We start from the raw sequence: 19,291 nt of genomic DNA, 5'->3' as shown, positions 1-19,291 counted from the left end.
TCAATCAAAACCTTAATAAAATCTTTAAAAAGTAGCTTAAATACAACCTCAGATCAACTACAAAACAAGCTCTATAAGCTTCTATAAAAGTTGAGGTTTTCATAGTTTGCTGGTCTGGAGCATTCAAGTGTGTGTTAGCAAAATGCTAAGCATGAACGACACAGGCAAAGATCTTAGAGAAACAACTGTGGCTCCCCCTCAATTTGGGAAGGGTTATAAGCTGATGTCCAACCAATGTGAAGTTCCTGATTCTACAGTTGGAAAGATTATTCACAAATGTAAAAATATGTCAACACAGTTGCCAGTCTTCCCAGGAGTGGACATCCTAGCAAATTCACGTCAAGGTCAGACCATGTAGACTCTACAGGCTTCAGTTAGCATCTTCAAGTTAAAGTTCAAGTTAAAGTATGGACAAGTACATGGTTAGCACTGCTGCCTCACAGCAAGAAGGTCCTGGACACCAACTGGCCTTTTCTGTGTGTAGTTAGCGGGGTTAGGTAAATCAGTGACTCTATATTGCCCAGATGTGTGAATGTGAGTGTGAATCATTTTCTATCTTGGCTGGCGAACTGCCCAGGGTGTACCCCGCCTATCCCTCTATGGTAGCTGGGATAAGCTCCAACCATAATGAGCAGCACCATGAAACCCAAACACAGCATATTAGCACAAACACCTCATACCAACTGCCATGCATGGTGGTGGTGGGATGATGATTTGGGCTTGTGTTGCAACCACAGGAACTGGACAACTGCACTCACTGAGTCGATAATGAACTCTTCTGCATACAAAAGTATTCTAGAGTCAAATGTGAGCCTGTAAAAAACATTTTAAAGACAAGTGGGCTTCAAGTCCTCCAGAACAAGGTCAGAGATTGATCATCTTATACCGTTACACAAACTATTAAATTATTGTACATGAATAGAGTTTCTTATTGTATTTTGTTTTTACCATGACTTCATGACTGTATATGATGTGCAATTGTTCTTCTCTAATTAATTATTGCTGCTGATTATTTGGGACAAGTGCTGATATAGACTTGTAGGGAGTATTAAAAGAAATACTGATATTGTACTGAGCATTGAAATATTAAAATTAGAATTAAAATTCACATGAAAAAAAATCCAGCATCCATGCCTATTTACAATATGCATTTAGTTTTCATTGACACATGTGTAAAGGGTTTAAAGAGTGGGAGGCTGAGAGGTAAGGCAGTAAAAAAGCTCTACATTTCAAATGAGCAAACAGAGAGTTCATTGAGGTCTCAAGAGGCATCAAGTGGTTAGAGCAAAAGGAGCCTGGCTTTCTCAGACTGTTAATGTATGTCCAAATGCTGAAGGAGCAGCATCATTTAGCTGCTATGCTGTGGTCTGCACCGAGTGGGATAAAATCCAATTTGCTTAATCATAAAATCGAACCAACAACAAGGCAAGGGAAGGGAAGGAAATGAAGATAAAAATCATTAGTGCTGGCATGCCATCTGCATCCATAGACTCAGTCATAGAAACAAGAGGTGTATTATAATCACACAAGCTGCTGCAAACACTGGCGCATTATAGATTTGTTTGGTGGCTTGGAAAACATCCCAGTAACAGGTTGACCGACGGAGAGCTGGGCACTGAGCTGATCTCCCGGTAGCTCCATGTGGTGGCTGGATAATCAGGTTAACTCGTGATTGAACACAAAGCATTGGATGGTGTGTCACGGTGCTCACAAAGACAAACAACAAAAAAGTGCTCTTGTTGATTGAAAGGTACCAGTGAACTCAGGCTCAGTATTTCCTTTGATGCCTTTGGTAATGTCAACAAATTAAAAGCAGCATCAATGATGGAATGGCAGCAGAGAGAGAAAAGAGAGCCAATGAAAACAGAGGTAGTTCATCGGGAAAGGATGCATCACTGACTAAATAATAGAAAGGTAAACGTGACTTTTTTGTCACGGTGTACACAGTCTCACTGCTCTCAGTAGAGTGAGCAAATATTTGACTGACCAAAGGTAATCTGATTGGCTGCCTTTAGACTGGGTGAGAACCATTCAGGATGCTGACTTATATTCACAACTTGAAGCACTTTATTCTTAATTCTATAAAATATAGACATTATATAGATACATTCTCTGTCTCATGCCAGTGAGCTCTCATTACATTACTATAATGAAGTTAAAGAAAAGCAAGGCAGTCTGGTGAAAGGTCTGATATTTAAAGATTGTGTATATTGAAAAAACAACAAATGAATGTAGTTTATTTTCTGTGTGACCTAGTGCTGATCAAGTGATCAGGTCTGAAAAAAGACATAAGAACCAACATCGGGGCAGTATGAATTAAGAGAATCATCACATCCCTAATCAATATCTATTTAGCAGGTAAAATGATCCAAAACAATAAGGAAGCATTTTCGTTCACCATTTTTCTCTTTACTTTCATCACCAAAACACTCTGACCATAGAGGGCTAAATTAAATAAGAACAAACATTAAACAGTGAAGTGCAATCTATTTTAAAATCAGATTTTTACACAGGAAAAACCTCAAACGATGTTAATAAGGGCTTAACAAAATCACACTACAGCAAAGTAAGAAGACCGGCTCCCCCACAAGGAGTAATTGAGTCCTGTTTGAAATTAATGGCAGGTTATTAATCTGAGCACTGCTCAGTCTACCACCTCACTAGCAGTGTACACAAGAGTATATCATGTCCGTGCTATCTAAACATCAATAGCACCACTTGGAGTGAAGTCTTATGAGATTTCACCTCAGTTCAATTATTTCAGTCTGCTGCTTATGTTGTCTATTTGAAACAGGTGTTTTCTTCGGTTTGTAAAACGGCATACTGAAAATGGAATTAGGAGGCGAGAGAGTAGTTTGATGCACTGAGTTGTCCGATCGTTTCAACCGGTCGATACGGCATTGGACCTGCTCGACAGGTTGACAGGAATGTCACTCGAGAAACACAGTTTGAGCAGATGACATAATATCAATTGAAAAAACCTGTAGGCTGGTGCAAGACTCTGCAGACTTCTTTCCAGAAGCCATACTGATAAGAGGTAATTACTTTCCCAAGCAATCACTAAACCCTGCCTACCCCTCATTTATTTGCTTGCAGAAAGTTTCCCCTATTGAGAAACTTGTGCAGCCATTATTTGCACACAAAAGGACATAGTTACCATAATTCGATATAATCCAGTGAAAAAGCCAACTGTTCAATGAGAGCACCTGCACTATCAATCGAGTGCCTTTTTCCCCCTCGTTTTCTCCTTTAAAACAGCCAGCAAAGCCAAGTTGTTACATAACAAAAACAAAGTTGCTTTTTATAGATATATTAAATGTCATGGTCTGTGCTTCACACAGAGGTTTCAGTGACTGTGAGGACAAGGAAAGACAGCTCAGTGTGACATAACATGCTGGTGTGCATTTTTGTTCATGAGGAAAACATGGGGTTGAAGCCTCCCGTTTCCCAGGAAACCAGCAGTCTTGTTGTCATAATTCTTGCGATTCTACAGTGCGTCTGGCTTTTTCATGCAGTCCCCAGCCACCATTAGGGATGGACCATGCCATGTCGTGACATGGGAACCCTTATAAACGTGTTAAGAGCTGGAGGCATTAGCATTTTGGACACCACTGAATAGAGGCATTTGTTCCTCTTCCTGTGCCTCCCTGAAAGACTCTATTAAAAGGAGGTTTAGGAATTGCTGTGTTTTGGTACTGAAGTTGGGACAGCATGGAGGGAACATTTGACAGTAGATTTCCTAACAGATTTCCAAGAAAACGTTTTGTTTGTTAGTATTTCTCCTTTGTAATTATTTGCGTATACCAACTGATAAAACTATAATTGCATAATAAACATTTTCACACTTGTCTTTTAAATCTATCAAAGTTTGATAGATCAAAGTTTCTGCTGCTCTTTTGTTTGTCCTACTACCAGTGACTGAAGGGGCTTTAGGTGAAACAGAAAAACTTAAAATGGATAAACTGTGATTCATTTATGAACCTTGAGGATAAAACAACCCCCCATGCACATCTTCAACAGATGCCAAAAAGTTAATATTTATACCTCAGCTGGCACTCCATTTTTTCCACATGCCTATAGATGTAAGATGTCTTTAAGAGTGCTTAATGGCTTCCACCATGTTGCGTTTAAGGAAACTGGTAATAGGCTGAGCAGAATTCGTCTCCACATTAACGAAAGGCTTTGATTGATCTCTGATTCTACCTCATGCTGTGGTCACAGCAGGATCTCTGGTCAGTGTCAGGCAGACTTTTCACTGTCTGGCATTCAAGCTTTCATCTTCAAACCTTCAACAGTTGATATGTTACATGTGGAATGACTAACTCATCCATAATGCATATTCCTCAGCTGTGTCTGATGATGAACAATGGTCGGTACACTGCATCTTAGCAACATGAGCGCACTTCTCGGTCAACAGCTTTGATTCTCTATCGCCAGTTGTCTGCTGTGCCTGAGCGCTCAGCTGCTAATCCAGAATGAGGTTATTGAAAAACACGATTGATCAAAATGCAAGTGAACTAGATACAGTAAACCTCTGAAAGAGGCAACAGCAATACTATTGACGCATTTAGCTTTGGAGTTTCCCTGCTGCATTGGACAGAACCTGTGACATTTTATTACATTTAAGAAAAAGATTTAAAACTGATATATGTCTAACAACTTTCTAGCTGTCTAGTCTTGGGCTCCTTTGGTCTTTGTTATAGTACCTTAAAAATATGAGTGAAAAACTAAGGAGTACAGGATTTGTAAAATTACATTTCGGACAACTGACTGCAGCCAATCAATCAGGTTGTCAGGGCTCTGTGTGCAGGCGGATGGAGAGGTGGATCCAATCGCAGGACTCAGACACTGAATTGTAACTTAAACCTCAGCTTTATTGCTGGCACGAAAACAAAACATAAACTGAGCAATGGTAGCGAATACTGAACACTAACATGGAAACACACAGGCATAGTCTGATGGTACGACGCGACACCGGGTTGAGGAAAACACAGGGCTTAAATACACAGGGTAGTAATGAGGGAATGGGCAACGGAAGGGAGACACAGCTGGGAGAGATCAGGGCTAACGAGACGGGGGAACCAAGCTGCACACACTAACATAAGACAAAGACTTTCACAATAAAACGGGAAACATGAATTACTGAACAAGCACGCAGACTTAACACTGAGAGACAGAAAATACCACATGGAACTCAAATACATGAAACCACAAATCCTAAAGCACGGAATAAACAGAAACATGAACTCTAATAATAACCATCATCATCACCACCACAAGAGAATGAGAAAACAATCCAAAACACCAAGATAACTGAAACAAAGTACCAGAGAAACAAAGAATAATCCATGATGCAAAAGTAAACCAAAACATAATAAACTCAAAATACTGGGTCCGACGGACCCAGAACCGTGACACAGGTTCAATCGTGTGTTTTTGTGTTTCCAATTCAAAGCCCAGATATATCTGGATAAGACTAATTAGACTTCCGTTCTTGGTCAGTAATCAAAATAATATAATTAAAAGCAAAAAAATAGAGACAGGCTGACATTAGTGGTGGATTTTGTAACAAAGACAGATTGATATCAAAGTGTGTTAGATGGCAGATCAGCATATTACAGAAAAATTATTGAAATTATTGTTCAGCTGTAAAACACACTCATTCTACCACTGTGACTACAACTGGCACTACTAGATGATTCAGCTGATATAGTCTTATCCTGAAAATCATTATTAAAATTGGCCTCAGTGGTTTGTGGATGGGTTCGAATTCCATAGCAGCAATGGGGTCCCCAGCCTATGCACCATAAAAGGGAATTGATCTCCCACACTATGAGTATTGATTACCATCAGGTAGGGACAGAGTGTAGCCAATGAGCTAATCAGAATCAGTAATGCCCTATTTTCCAGAATCACATTGGATTTAGAGGTCAAAGCATAAATCATGAACTATTTGCAGGGGAATAGTGATCAATCCCGCACCATCAATCTGCAGTTTATTTAGCTGAAGAGAAAACAAATAAATATGTAAGTCTCTAACAAAGCGCACCCATTGATTAACAAAGCTTTAAGTGGTGAGGACATCAGAGAACTGCACCAGTTCTATGGTTTACAGTGAATTTACCACAAGCTCTCAGGGCCTCACAAAGGTAAATTACTATGAAAGCCTATTGATTTGTAAAGTGTAGAATCAGGAGGAGGGAACAATTGTGCCAAAAATCAGGAAACTGGCTCAACACAATGACCGCAGGCACTAAAGAGTCCATTCAGATGGCTGAAAATCTATACGGTTGCTCCAACAGCAGCAGAAAAAGGGGGTTCGGCTGCCTCCGCCAGCCTTTGCATGTAATTGGAAAAAGATACCCACGTGAAGCTTTTGACTGAAGACATAAACAAAACTGATGAATGTGCCTTGTCATGACCCTGTATTGATTCTCAAATATTGCATTTAACGCTTTCTTGAGAAATAAAGGTAATAAATCTTCATTCCACTGAAACATGCATACGTCACCTTCTGCGACTAGAGCACTTTCCATTTAAAGATGCAGATTTTGTTCATTTAAATCTTAAACCTCAATCATGAGTCCAGGGACAAGAAATTCACAGCACATCAGTTTTACCAGCCCCATCCCCCAGTTTAACACTGCCAACACTGTTTGTCCCTCCTCTCCGCTCCCCCTCTTCTCAATATTGAAACAAGTAAACAGCACCATCTTTTCCAGCCTTTGGATGAATATAAATGAGGACAAACTCCCCAATTAGCCCCCTTTGATGATTCAAGGGTGGCAGAAAGAGGACGTCACCACTAATGCACTCATGGTGGCTCTTGGCTATATTAAGGTTTCTACATCTTAGACTTTAAAGTGGGAACAGGCATGGTGAATTCCTCCCTGGGAAAATAATTCATGTGTTCACACCCTCAAGTCTCAGAAGAGCCCCGTGAATGTGCAGAGGCAGCAGAATGGAGACAGCCATTAGTGTCCGCAGCAGTGTAGCTCTAATGATGATGGCTGTGGACTTGCTGTGCTCTGCATTCTGGGCACCGGAGCTCATAGCGCTGATCAGAATGGAAAGGAATACCCCCAACATGCTCTTGTGTATGTAGTAGCTGGACCAAGACAGGACATGGCTCAGAACAAAACCTCTTTGGTCCGCTGAAGTACATACACCTTTGATCAAACCATTTTATTGTCCATCTTTCTCTTCATTCAAATGCAAAGAGCTCTTTTTATAAAGGTAAACCCACACATGTAGAAATGAAGAAACCCAAAGAAGGGTCTCCATGACCAACCCCAGCCCTCATCCTTAATACTGACAGTGACAAAGAAGCAATGTTAGACCATCAGTTTAATAGTCCGACGTTCTGCTTTAACGCAGCAGCAGGAAACTGGAGACATGCAGTCTTATAAATCAACTACTGTGCAGGGGAAAAGCATTTTGAACCATTTTCACCACAAACAACCCCCCTCCCCTCTCGGGTTTCTTTCAAAGCCAGTGTGGGGTCAGAGCACAGTAATGGAATCCCCCCCACCTACAGCTGGACTGGACACCATTTAACAATTTACAAGAAAAAAGGAAAAATAAGAAGACAGAAAGACACGATTTTACTGGCAACAGTCACACTTCCAGTAATGTATGCTCCTCCACCTACATATAATATGAATCACCACACACTAGATGCATATCTATTACTCACACCACATATTCAGAGTTTTTCCTCTCTGGGGTACTAAGCATGCAGTCACAAAATGATGCAGTCCAGGCCTGGGAGATTATTTTATCTACTTTTTTTTAACTAATTCATTCAATCGCAGCTGTTCTGCCATCTGTGTTACAGTACCACATTGAGAATTTAAATTACCTCCAATGCCAGCAACATTAAGTGTGAACAATGTGCAGACAAATATTGTAATAAGTAATTAAGCACAAGTGAAGAAGAAGATACATTTGTAACATTTTTAAAGGGGACTTTTTATGTTCACTTCAAATTCAATATTTTATTTTTGGACTAGAGTAGCTTTGCATGATTCACACTTCAAAATAATGCTTGTTTACTTCACACTGAACCTCAGTTCATACACAGTGTGAAGCATGCAATTTTAGTAAATTACCCCACTGTCTTTTGGCAGTGGGGTAATCTTTCTTCTGACTGGCTGCCCCCCGGAAACAAAAGATATGAACAAAAGGTGGGTGGGGTTTCTGTGATCAGAGCTATGTGCCTGAGACAGCCACACAGAGCCAGAGAGAGTAGAAAAGCTGTCTGAAAACAAACTTTTACATTAGTCTGAAGCCCGAGCTTTAAACATCCACCACTGTACCATTTTATATCTAAGAGAGAATAAGAAAAAAATAGGTTTGAATAATGGTGAATTCCTCAAAATGTGTTGATATCATCATCAGATTCACCATACTGCTACTTCACATCTCTATGAACAAAACAGCACCACTGTGATTACTAAAAAATCCTCTTCTCTTCGCTTTTATGTTAACACGCTTCTGTGAAGTTAGAGACTCACTCTTTCTTTGTGATGTTAAGACACACTCCCACACACACTGGGGAAGACTCATTGTTTTTTTTTCTCTCTTTTCTTGAATAGCTCTTTACAGTCTGGTTGTGTAGTGAATGAGGGGAGAGAGCTTGTTTACTTCATGATGGAGATAGCTGAACCAATCTCAAGGAGGTGCAACTTCAGCCTAAACATTGTCCAAAAACAAATATCGTGCAAATGGGAAGAAAAGAGCGTCCACTGTTCGAAAATCTGCCTGAAGGTTCTTTGAAAGCCAGCAAACTATGTCCGTCCTCACCAGAAGGAGTGAAGTCTGTTCTATTATGATGAGAGGAAGAGTCTGCCAGTAGACTGCCCTTCATAGAAAGACACAATACACAGGGTTAATAGCAGTGCTTCTGGCACACTTTGGACCCCTGTTAAACCCCATCACACTGCAGGTGGTGGAGGAAAAGAGCGGCTCAAGTTTTAAAGAGACCTCAGTGTGTCAGTAATGACATTTGAACAACAGAGAAAGACCTGACAGCAACCTTCAAATTCTCCACACCTCAGCCACTGGCGAACCACAGGAAGCAGCGCAGCCATCTGTAACTTTGGTTTGGCTGCAAATGGGGAACTGGGGACTGCTCATTGCCCAGGGACATGATCCAAATGTTCCAACGGCAGGTGAGTAACACCACGCAGGAGAACCCAGGGGCCTTATATAGCACTGGTTCAACAAGAAGACATGAACACGCACCTTGGGAGAATCTGACTCGTGGATCCTCTTTCACAAGGGTGTGTTTGCACCTATGATTCACACTTTGGAAAAGGATAATCGCAAATCCGTGACACGGGGCACAAACTGTGGCTCAGCTGGGGAAAACAGGTTTTAGAAAGGGATTACTGAGGTGTAAAATGGTTTAAGAACAGGAGCTATTAATTTGCTCTGGATAGTGGAAGAAAAGACGCATGTGGACTCATCAACTGTCAAAAAACTGACAGACCTGAAGGCTAATAGTGTCAATTATACTCGCTTTCTTGTGTCAAGCTGTCACTCTGTGAGCAACGTGGGCCTGTGAATTATCATGACCCCTGCAGAGCTGGCAATTTCTTCTTGGACTATTTTTACAAGGTGGATAAATCACAGAGGTGACAACATGCTTTGAAAGAGCTTGAGAGTCGTAAAATGTATTTTTAAAGGTGGGACATGCTAAACAGGTGTTATTCCCCTTTAGTGACAGCAGTAATAACAGGGGATAAAAAAAAAACATTTTAGCACAGACACGCATCCCAAATATCGGCACGAACATCCTGTCACTCTGCTAAGTTGAGTCAAGCAAGACCTGTATAGTTGCAAAGCTCTATCCAACAGAGTTTTACATTACTTTTAGAGATCTAACAAATTCATAGGAGCGTTCCAAGTTCAATTTTCTCAGCAATGTGAAGAAATGTTTTTTTCCTCACTACAATTAATTCATGAGAAAAACCGTCAAGCATGGCTGGCTAGAATTTAATCTGCAGTTTTAAAAGAATTTGTGAGATACAAGTGGTCTGTGGCTGGTGTGTGGCTATGCTACACTACGAAACAAAGTTATGACCGCAATTCCTTTCAATAATAATCCCACCTCAGTTATCATGCTTTTGGCAGATGCAAGAGAATTAGAGGCAAAGCCGTCGACAAAACTCTGTCACTCTCTCAAGGAAATAAATCACGTCGGCATGAAGTCAATTTAAATGCAAATGTCAATGTTTAAGACAACAAAGTGCCAGCAGTAGTGTGCCTTAAGGAGTTGTGGTGGTGGTGGTGGTGAATCTTACAACTGAAGACCACCCAGATGTTCTCACCGGGAAAGATGACATGCTGCCTGCGGCTAGAAAGCAAAAGGGTCAGCCGAAAGCCGGAGGAAAGACAAAAAAAGAAAAACCTGTGTTGCATGTCGCATGAAGACTGATGGGAGCATTTCCAGGCTGAAGCCAAGGATATCAAAGCAAGGTTTCTCGAGGATCACCTCTATTGATCTGTTTTTGTTTCTCTAAGCCATTCTTTCAAGCCTTTAAGCCATTTCAAATTGGCAAAGCACTCACAGTGAAAAGACATGCGGTTTGCTCATACACAGAATTTTGATAGAGCTGAAAAACCTGACAGAATGCAATAAAAACTAAGCAGATTTAGCCCAGATTGCTAGTGTTGCATTGACATTTTTGTCACCTCTTTTTAATCTCTTCTAATCAAGGTTAGGATTAAAGTCTACCTATAACTATTTGGTAGGTAAAGTGATACAAGTGCAACCCTAGATAAGGGATTCTGCATTGATGAATGTAGGCAGGCAAGCAATAAGAGCTAATTACTAGACTGCAGGGCAATGTTTTTATCTGTAAAGTATTTGTTCCTCTCAACATCAGCATTAATCTGAGGCAAACATCTGCTTCCTTTTCAAATGCATCTGCAGTTCATCACTGTGAATTACCATGTGGCTGTTAATCATGTATTTCCTCTGTGGCAGAAGGATGTCATTCGAATTTTCCTTCTTCTGTTGTGCATTTTGCTTTTAATGTAAAAGTTCCATACCGATATTTTGTGTTTTCCTCTCTGTGTTTGAAAAAGTTCCAGTTCGCACAACATCCAGTGCACAAAAATAAAATATTTTCTCCCTCATGGGATCATGGCCAATAGAAAGATCCTGCAGCTCCATTTCTATGAACCATGGATGCTATTTGAAGAAAAAGACCTGAAAGCTTTGTATGGAGCGTTTTGGATACAACTAACTGTGGAAAATGTAATATTTGTGAATATTTTCAACTATGGCGCAAATAAGAAATAAAGGTTCAAATAAACAATGTCCAACATTCCCTAAAAACTCACTCTGATCCTAAAGTTACCCAACAGTCTTGTCTACCACCTCTACTGTCTACAAAGAGATCCCAGCTTCAACATTAAAGTGTTTGCATACCATTTTCTAAAAAGAAAACACTTCCAATTATTGTGGCTGCTAATCTGGTTGGCATTTCATAATGAGCACTACACTCTTGTAGCTGTGTTTAGGAAAGTCTGCATAACACTGATTAGCTAATGCAATTAAACTGTACTTACCCCTACCACTGCCCTCTTATGTCTCCAAATGAGTCAATTTGTGACTAAAATGTTTAGTAATTTAGCACCAAGCTATTTTCTTTATGTCTAAACATTCTAATAGCTACACCTAAACAGAATGAAACCCAGTGACTGGTCTTACTTTATCAGCAGAAAACCTCCCCTCGATACTCATTAGAACTCCACTGTAAGCTACAGAAAACGTTATAAGGTGAGATCGTTTGCAATCCAATACGCGGCCATAAAAATGTGCTCTGTAAGAAGCACATTTGGTTTCTACCCTCAACAATCTGGAGCTTTAAAAATAATGAGGTCAAGGAGGTCTGCAGTTCGTAGCTTGAGGTCTGTGGGTCACACTTGTAAAAATGGAGTTCGGAGCTCCCCCAAGCTGATGAATTAATTTGGACCCGTACCAGCTTGGCAAGATTCTTTCACTCATCATTTGCTCTATCTGGGGGGAGAGTGCATTAAGAAATAGACATGCTGAGTTTTGGCTCTCTGTGGAACACCCTGAAGGGCAACTGCAAAGACTTTTAGAAATATCACAACCTTCAAAAACTGCAGAAAACATGAATTAGTATTAAGAACTCAACACAAAAAGAACCACCACAGGATATGCCACATCAAATTTTTAAAACATGTGAAAATATATATGAAATACTGTATCCATGTCAGTATGAAACAGCTGGGACATTCCCCACCTTTGAACCGACCCAAATGGCAATTTGGAAAAATAGACCAAATCAAATGGTGGAACAGAAAACAGAAAAGGATTAGTCTTTCCTCATGTGTTAGCTCACTTAGAAAATTGACCACGCAGCCCTGTCTCTTTATTCCACAATTCTAATCGTGCCTGATCTGCTCTGTAATCTTCCATTTGGATGATACTACTGTGCTTGACTCCAGGCCTCAATGGGCCAGTAAATAGGCTCTTAATATGCAGAGCAGACACTGAGTTGTATGTTCATACCAAATCATCATACATGGGGCTGCACCGGCTTGGGACTCCCAACAGTCCACTTACAGTACCCAACAGAGCCCAACACAATGTAATGAGGTCCCAGGGGAAGCATCTGGAAATACAGCACTGCTGCCCTCACAGTACACCCTGTCAAACAAACACATACTTTTAGAGACACCTCCTTTACAATTTCAACAGTACTACGTGAAATATTGGATTTATCCTGAATATGCAGACAGAATTTGGGGCACTGCAAAAGAAATTGACCCTCTATTTGCCAATGACGTTTAAAGATAAGGCTTAACTAAACAAAGCAAACTAGACTGTGCTGAATGACTTTGATTGCCATTCATATTTTTCTCTAAAATATTTTCCAAATAGATGAAAATTCCATAAAAATGTGTGGGCATTAGCCAAATCCTTAACCTACCCTAACCCCAGATGTATTAGCATATGGTGACCTTGAAAGGTCAAATGTACTGAAGAAAACACAGGAAAGAAAAGCTGCAACAGTAGACAAAACATAAAAGAAGCGGAGGATGCTTCAGTATTGTGATGGAGAAAAATATGAAAGCAATATTTGTCTTAATAGCATAATTCATATAATACTGTAGATACCTGTTTGCTATTAGCTTGTCAGTTTTGCAGTTGTTGCATCACATTATTGTCTCCCCAAAAACACTTCTGTTTTGAGCCTTTTTTCTATTTCTGTTGTATTTATTTCATTTTTATTGTGTCCTGTGTTCTACTGCAGCATTTTTGTATTTGCTGATGTTTTCTGAAGTTGCAGTGCGTTTGATTTCTCAGTTTACCATACAAACATTGTAAACCAGCACTGTCACTGTTTACCTCAAAGCACCATTGTGCCTCAATACGACTTAAAAAAAACAATAGCACGATTGTAAACACCAGATGTAATCTAGGGTTTTTGTTTTCATAATCCTTTATTATATATTTATTATAGATTTTTACTGTCAGCGTATCAAAATGTGAGGATCTGTTGCTTTGTTTTATATGACTATAAACCAAATAAAGTTCTGGTGACTTTTCTTTAGACAACACAAGCAATTTTGAGAGATAACCCCAACAAATTTACTGACACGAGTCACAGAATCATAGGCTGAGGTGTGTTTCATATCCAGCCTGGTATGCCCTCTGTGTCCCCTGCTTGTCAAACGTGTCCTTCCTCATCGTTGGTGCCCTTCACTTTCATGTCCCAAGGGTCCCCTTGTAACCTTATCCACACAATACCCTTCATGGGACACAAAGCCAATGATACCAGGCTCTTCTGTTCCATTCTCTTCATTTGTCACTTTTATTCCTAAGCTCTTTGTTCGTCTTACCTCTGTATGCATGACTTATCCCAAATTGAGACTGCAATTGAAATGGAAATCATCCCTGACTCTCACTGACTTAAGGGCAATAACTTCTTGCTATTTGAGGCATATCTGTCATGTTCGTTGTTCCTTGGAGAATCTTATGGTTGTGTTGCCCTTTTCGCCAAGGTTTTTAACATAAACATTGAATTTGGATGGATATGTACCCCGTGATCCAGAGGCGACACTAAAATTCTGAGCAGGCATGCAAAAAAACCAGGACAATGAGATTGGAAAAATGAGTTTGGAGCTGACAGCAATGCACATTAGGATTAGAATTCCTCTCGTAAAACATCCCCTTTACTGGTTCTCATTACTGGCTATGGTTTTCATGTGAGCCTAATCTAAGTTGATTAATTCAACATAAAATTACAATTGTGAAGCCAGACGACACAGAAGAACACTACATGACGCTGTCTTTGCTCTGATTCCAGCAGAGAAGGAAAAAAAATTCCCATGAAAAGCACATTGACAAACAGCCTGGAGGTGAGGATAATAACAATACAAACGAAAAATGCGTGTAAATGCTTGTACATAACAATGATGGGACATTTTTTCTGAATGATGGCATGTAAACAGAAAACACTATGAAAGATATGAAAGCACTGCAAGCTCTGGGGCTGGCAGCAAATAACAATGTCTGGGTAAAATGTTCCATTTGTGAGAAAACAGCCTCAGCAGCACAGAAAAAAGGAGCAATGACGGGCCAAACTGTACCTCCAGACAGGGATGAGCCTGAAGCACATTGCCTGCTCCCGCCCTCTTATTCGCTTCTTTTGCAAAAAAAGAAAAAAGTAGAACTGAACATTCAAGATAACATTGACCTCTCTACGGGTTTGTCCTTCAGTGTTTCCTGATTAATTGTCCGTGCAGCGCGAGAAGCCATTGATCATGTTCGCCTACTGGTCCTGATGATGCAGTGGCCTGTTAAATAAGAAATAAACCTTGATTCTGATGATCAGCACCTCTTATCTTTGCACCTTCATCCCCCATCGCAGGCTGCATGGAAGGCAAAAAAATAATAATAATTCAAACCCTCCTCACCCCTACATCTCCTCTCTGAGCCAATCATGGGAATCATAAAAAAAGAAAATCTGGTAAATAAATACGCACATTGCTGGAGAGCAGGAAAAGGAAATGAATATTTCATGTAACCAGACACATTTCCAGAACTTACTGGCTGGAATGTGCCTTTCCGGCTGTCATCGGTGACAAACATGAAAGAGCAGGGCTCAGGTACGGCTATGCCGCAGCACTCTCAACTCTGCCTGAAGCACGGGGAGCACAAGTCGTCAGTGTAATTGCTTGTAGTGGTGGAGCCTGAGCTGAACCTCAATTAGGGCCCGGGTACTTGCTAGGCTCCACACCTTCTCTACACGTCTGCCAGCCTCTTCCGGGTAAACATATTTGAACATCTTAACGCCGCCAGGTATATCACTGTAATGCTTGTTGTTATCAGACTTTGGGTTTTCCCTTTGCATCGTACTTGTTCAAACAGGCACTTTTTTTTTGCATCTCCACTAGCAACACATTCTAGATAGGGTGATAAAAGGGCAGCTAAAATGGACAATTAGTCTGATACAGCTATTCACTCCTGCTCGCTGCTGTCAGGCTGCTTTCTCTAATCTCTTACAGCCATCTGATACTCCAGATTCCATCTGACAGGACTGAATTACAGCGCAAAATTACAGCTCTGATGCTGGTGAAATGCATCTACTGCAGACTGCATGGATGAGACACAAGTAAACACTTCAGAGTGCTTAAAAAGCAAAGATTATGTGAAAGAATGTATCAGAGTCAAAATTCTTTTTGGATCAAATATTTGAAATAAAGGCAATAACACACAGCATCTCATCTTATTTCAGTCTGCTCTATAAAGGCCAGGTGAATATGGCCTGGGTACAAAAGAAAGGGCTCTCTGTTTCTTTCCCCTTTTAACTCTCGGCCCCCTCATTTCCCTCCCGCTGTACACGGAACGATACAACATGGATACACACTGACACACACATGCCATCAGTGCAAACATTTCAGCTCCAAGGCAAACACACACCTGTATGAACAGGTAAAGACAAAAATCATAGCTTGTCTCTTGTCTTTCATGTTTTCAATGCACTTCCTGCCTTTAATAGCGCTGCCAGTTTGAGCAAAATCCGATGACAAACACCACAAAGTGGGAAGCTCAGGTGTTCCTGTGCAATACCAAGCACTGATGTGCAGGTGGAAGTTTTATTTAAACAGTTTTGCGGAAACTGCATTGTAAACACTCAGTCAGCTGAGCTTGCAAGGCCGTTTTAAGAATGAGCCCGTCTGCGGCCACAAAGGATGTTCTGTTTGCTGCATTTAGTAATCAAAATGATTAAAAGGATGAAAAAGCTCCATGAAATGTGCCAGGTTGGAGCTGAATATTAAGTGGTGCGGAGACAGGGTGGCGGGGGCTGGTGGGGGGCGCTGGCTGACATGGACCGGCTGGGAGATGGTCGACACTTTGCTTGTCCAATTACTGGCGCTCGTTCAAATTGTTTGGTGAGAAGCATTCGACCTACTTCTGGACACAAAGCACCACTGCCCTGAATACAGAGAAGCTGAGGGGGGAAACCACGTGTGATGACAAGTGCCATTAGAGCCTCTTGTCTTTGGCCTAGAAATGAAATTTAGGCAACTTACCTGATGTGTGAGAACACTGGAGAAGCTGTGTGCTGGGATGAAGGGGGGTGGGCAGCATGAATAGGATCTGCAGCTGGATTTGATTAAACTCACTAATAGCAGTTTGACCTTCACAAGGTCTTTGCGTTGAACATTAAGCAACGGGACCAGGATCAGAAGTAGCAGCACCCGGAAAACAAAAAAAAGTGGCAGTGTTTAGTGTGTTCATGGTTTTTTTTTTCCATTTTTCATTACAAATGTGCAGACAATATGGGTCGCGTCGACTGTTCTGCGAAGAATACAAGACAACGATCAAAAGGAATTAAAAATACCAAATTATGGGTAAGCTATGGAACAGTTCTCTGTCCTGGGATTCCCTCAAAGGCATCATCTACAAGGGTGAGGGGGACCCAGAAAACAACACAACATTTGAAATTGCTGCACTTCCACACAGCAGTTTAGTACATTTGCATACCTCGTAAATATTCACACTGAGGGAATCCTCATACCCGCCACGTGAGACACAGTCGGTTCATACGTGCAGCAAACACGATGAGGCACGCGGGCAACGACTGCCCTTGGTTTTAAAATGTGACTGTAATGTGATTTTAATCGCACAGATTAAAGTCTAATCAGTCATGCCAATCACACTTCACATATCTAACGCATGTAATGAGGAGCCACTTCCCTTAAGAGCGGAACGAGATTAGAGAAACATAGGGTGTTTTATTTTATTTTGTTTTCTACAGCCTTTTACAGAGTTTGAATGTCCAATGTGACACCAGTTAACCTTCTGTACAGATCCTCTGCATTCAAGTCCACACTTCAGAACACATGCACCTTTATTCCTACTCCACATACCTGGCAAATGACTCTCATATCACATGCAAAAGCACTTTTTTTTTCTTTTTTTTTGCCCTCTAAGAATGAGATTCACCATGCTGGGTGACGAGGTGTGATTCCCTTCTGCAGTTCAGCACTCAGCATGCAAGCCAGTGATATGCAGGCTCAGATCAGCCCTGTTATGGCCAGTGTAGTGGTAAATAAGAAGGATGGTGTGTGTGTGTGTGTGTGATCTCCAGTGAGTTTTTTTTTTTTTTTCTTTTGTACCTCAGGCTGTCATACAAATAAGAAAGGCATTAATTCACAAGCAGTAACTCTCTCTCTCGGCATACCACGGAGGTGATTTAAAAAGGGGCTGAAGCAAAGGTAGCTAGCAACATTATTTCTATTACTCTAAACTGCACCTGTAGTTATTATTCCACTCATGAAACATTCTCCCAAAGCAGTCGTGACAACCCGCATCCCAATTCCATCTTTTCCTACATTTTCCTTCTTTCATTTTCTCCTTCCTCTACTTCTTCTTCTTCTTCTTCTTTAAACTGGCATTTCCAACCACCTGCCATATAGAGCCCGTGCAGGTATCTGCTGTATATCACTATAACGACCGGGGAGCTCCGCGTGCGCAAGCTAGCAAACATTTCTAACAAGTGTCACAACTAAAAAGTCAAAGGAGGAGAAAAAACGCGACTTGCTTTTCGAGGCAAAGTGAAAAAAGAAGAAAATAAAATTTTAAAAGGAACTCACCTTCAGGTGTTACTCATGTCCAGACAGCCGTTCACAAAGTTGAATTGTGTCCACCGCTGGAGGAAGATGGCAGAGGGAGTGTTAACTGTCAACGTAACGCTGCCGCCGTGCCTCGCAGTTGGTGTGTAGCGGAGTACCACCCCTCCTCCTCCTCTTCTCCTCTTCCTCGTCCTCCTCCCTTGGATGCTACTATCGCTCCCCTCTCCTCTTCTTCCTCCTCCTCCTCCTCTCTGCGCCTCTGTAAGAAGGAAAAAAAAGTAATAGCGGTTTCTTCCTCCTCCTCCTCCTCCACCTCCACAATGACAGACTCAAAGAAAAGAAGGGACCCTATCGTAGTCAATAGGTTTCACAAAAACCCCATGGCAACGCAGAAGAACCCGTGCGCAACTTCCCCACGTTGTGACCGGGTTAAAGCTCTCCCCAGCCCCCCAAACGGTGACAGACATTATTCCCAAGACTCGGAGTGAGCAGGTTTTATAATGGGAGAAGGAGGAGGAGGAGAGAGGGGCACTGAACTCTTCTGGTGGGGATGCTGTTCAAATATGAATGAGAGGGGAAACATTTAAATTGTCCTTCATTGGATGTAAATCCCTGTTTATGCCTGTCCTGTTTATGGAGTTCATTGCAGGTGTTATTTATTTGAAAATGTATTTTTGTAATTTCACAGGAATTCTGTTTGTCTTGCCAATTGAGCCTGAATGGTCTCTAAACACACGAGATTTACAAAATTGCAATAATTTAAATTGTTTTTATTTTAATTTATTAGAAAAAAAGTATATTACATTTAAATAAAAATTTCATTTGTATGATATCAAATATTTTAAAAAAATGAGTTCTGACTATATGATACATCACCTATGCTGAGAGGAAGTCTGAAATTTTAATACCTATAATGTAATATGTGAGACTCAGCTGTGCTCTGTTATATTGTGCCTGTGTGAAATTGAAAAGTATCTCTGGGTAAAAAGGGAAAAGGTCTGAAATCATCTTCCGCTGACTTCCCCCGGTCACAAGTCATCTTTGTTGTAGCTTGGTTTCATTTTCCTCGTAGTTGCATCCGTAAGGTTCTGCTAAAATCTGCATGCTTTATGATTTTGTGGTGCCTTGCAATATTTGGGACAGCACAAAGTGGTGATCAGTTAAC

General features: G+C 40.9%; 1 protein-coding gene across 6 annotated transcripts in view; it reads right to left on the bottom strand.

Moving 5' to 3' along the window:
* Positions 1-18,612, bottom strand: part of chl1b (cell adhesion molecule L1-like b) — a 70,435-nt gene extending 51,823 nt beyond the window's left edge. For 2 of the 6 annotated variants that reach the window (XM_005450140.4, XM_025907484.1), the window contains exon 1: positions 18,148-18,609. The gene's annotated coding sequence lies outside the window, so the exon portion shown is untranslated. Of the gene's footprint in view, positions 1-16,581; positions 16,701-18,147 lie in introns of all 6 variants that reach the window. The other 4 variants (XM_019358605.2, XM_025907482.1, XM_025907483.1 and 1 more) reach the window with 4 other exon arrangements.
* Positions 18,613-19,291: the final 679 nt, after the last annotated feature.

Source organism: Oreochromis niloticus, linkage group LG5 (assembly GCF_001858045.2).
Source record: "Oreochromis niloticus isolate F11D_XX linkage group LG5, O_niloticus_UMD_NMBU, whole genome shotgun sequence".
Taxonomy (NCBI): Eukaryota; Metazoa; Chordata; class Actinopteri; order Cichliformes; family Cichlidae; genus Oreochromis; species Oreochromis niloticus.
This window is presented reverse-complemented; position numbering and strand designations above follow the sequence as displayed.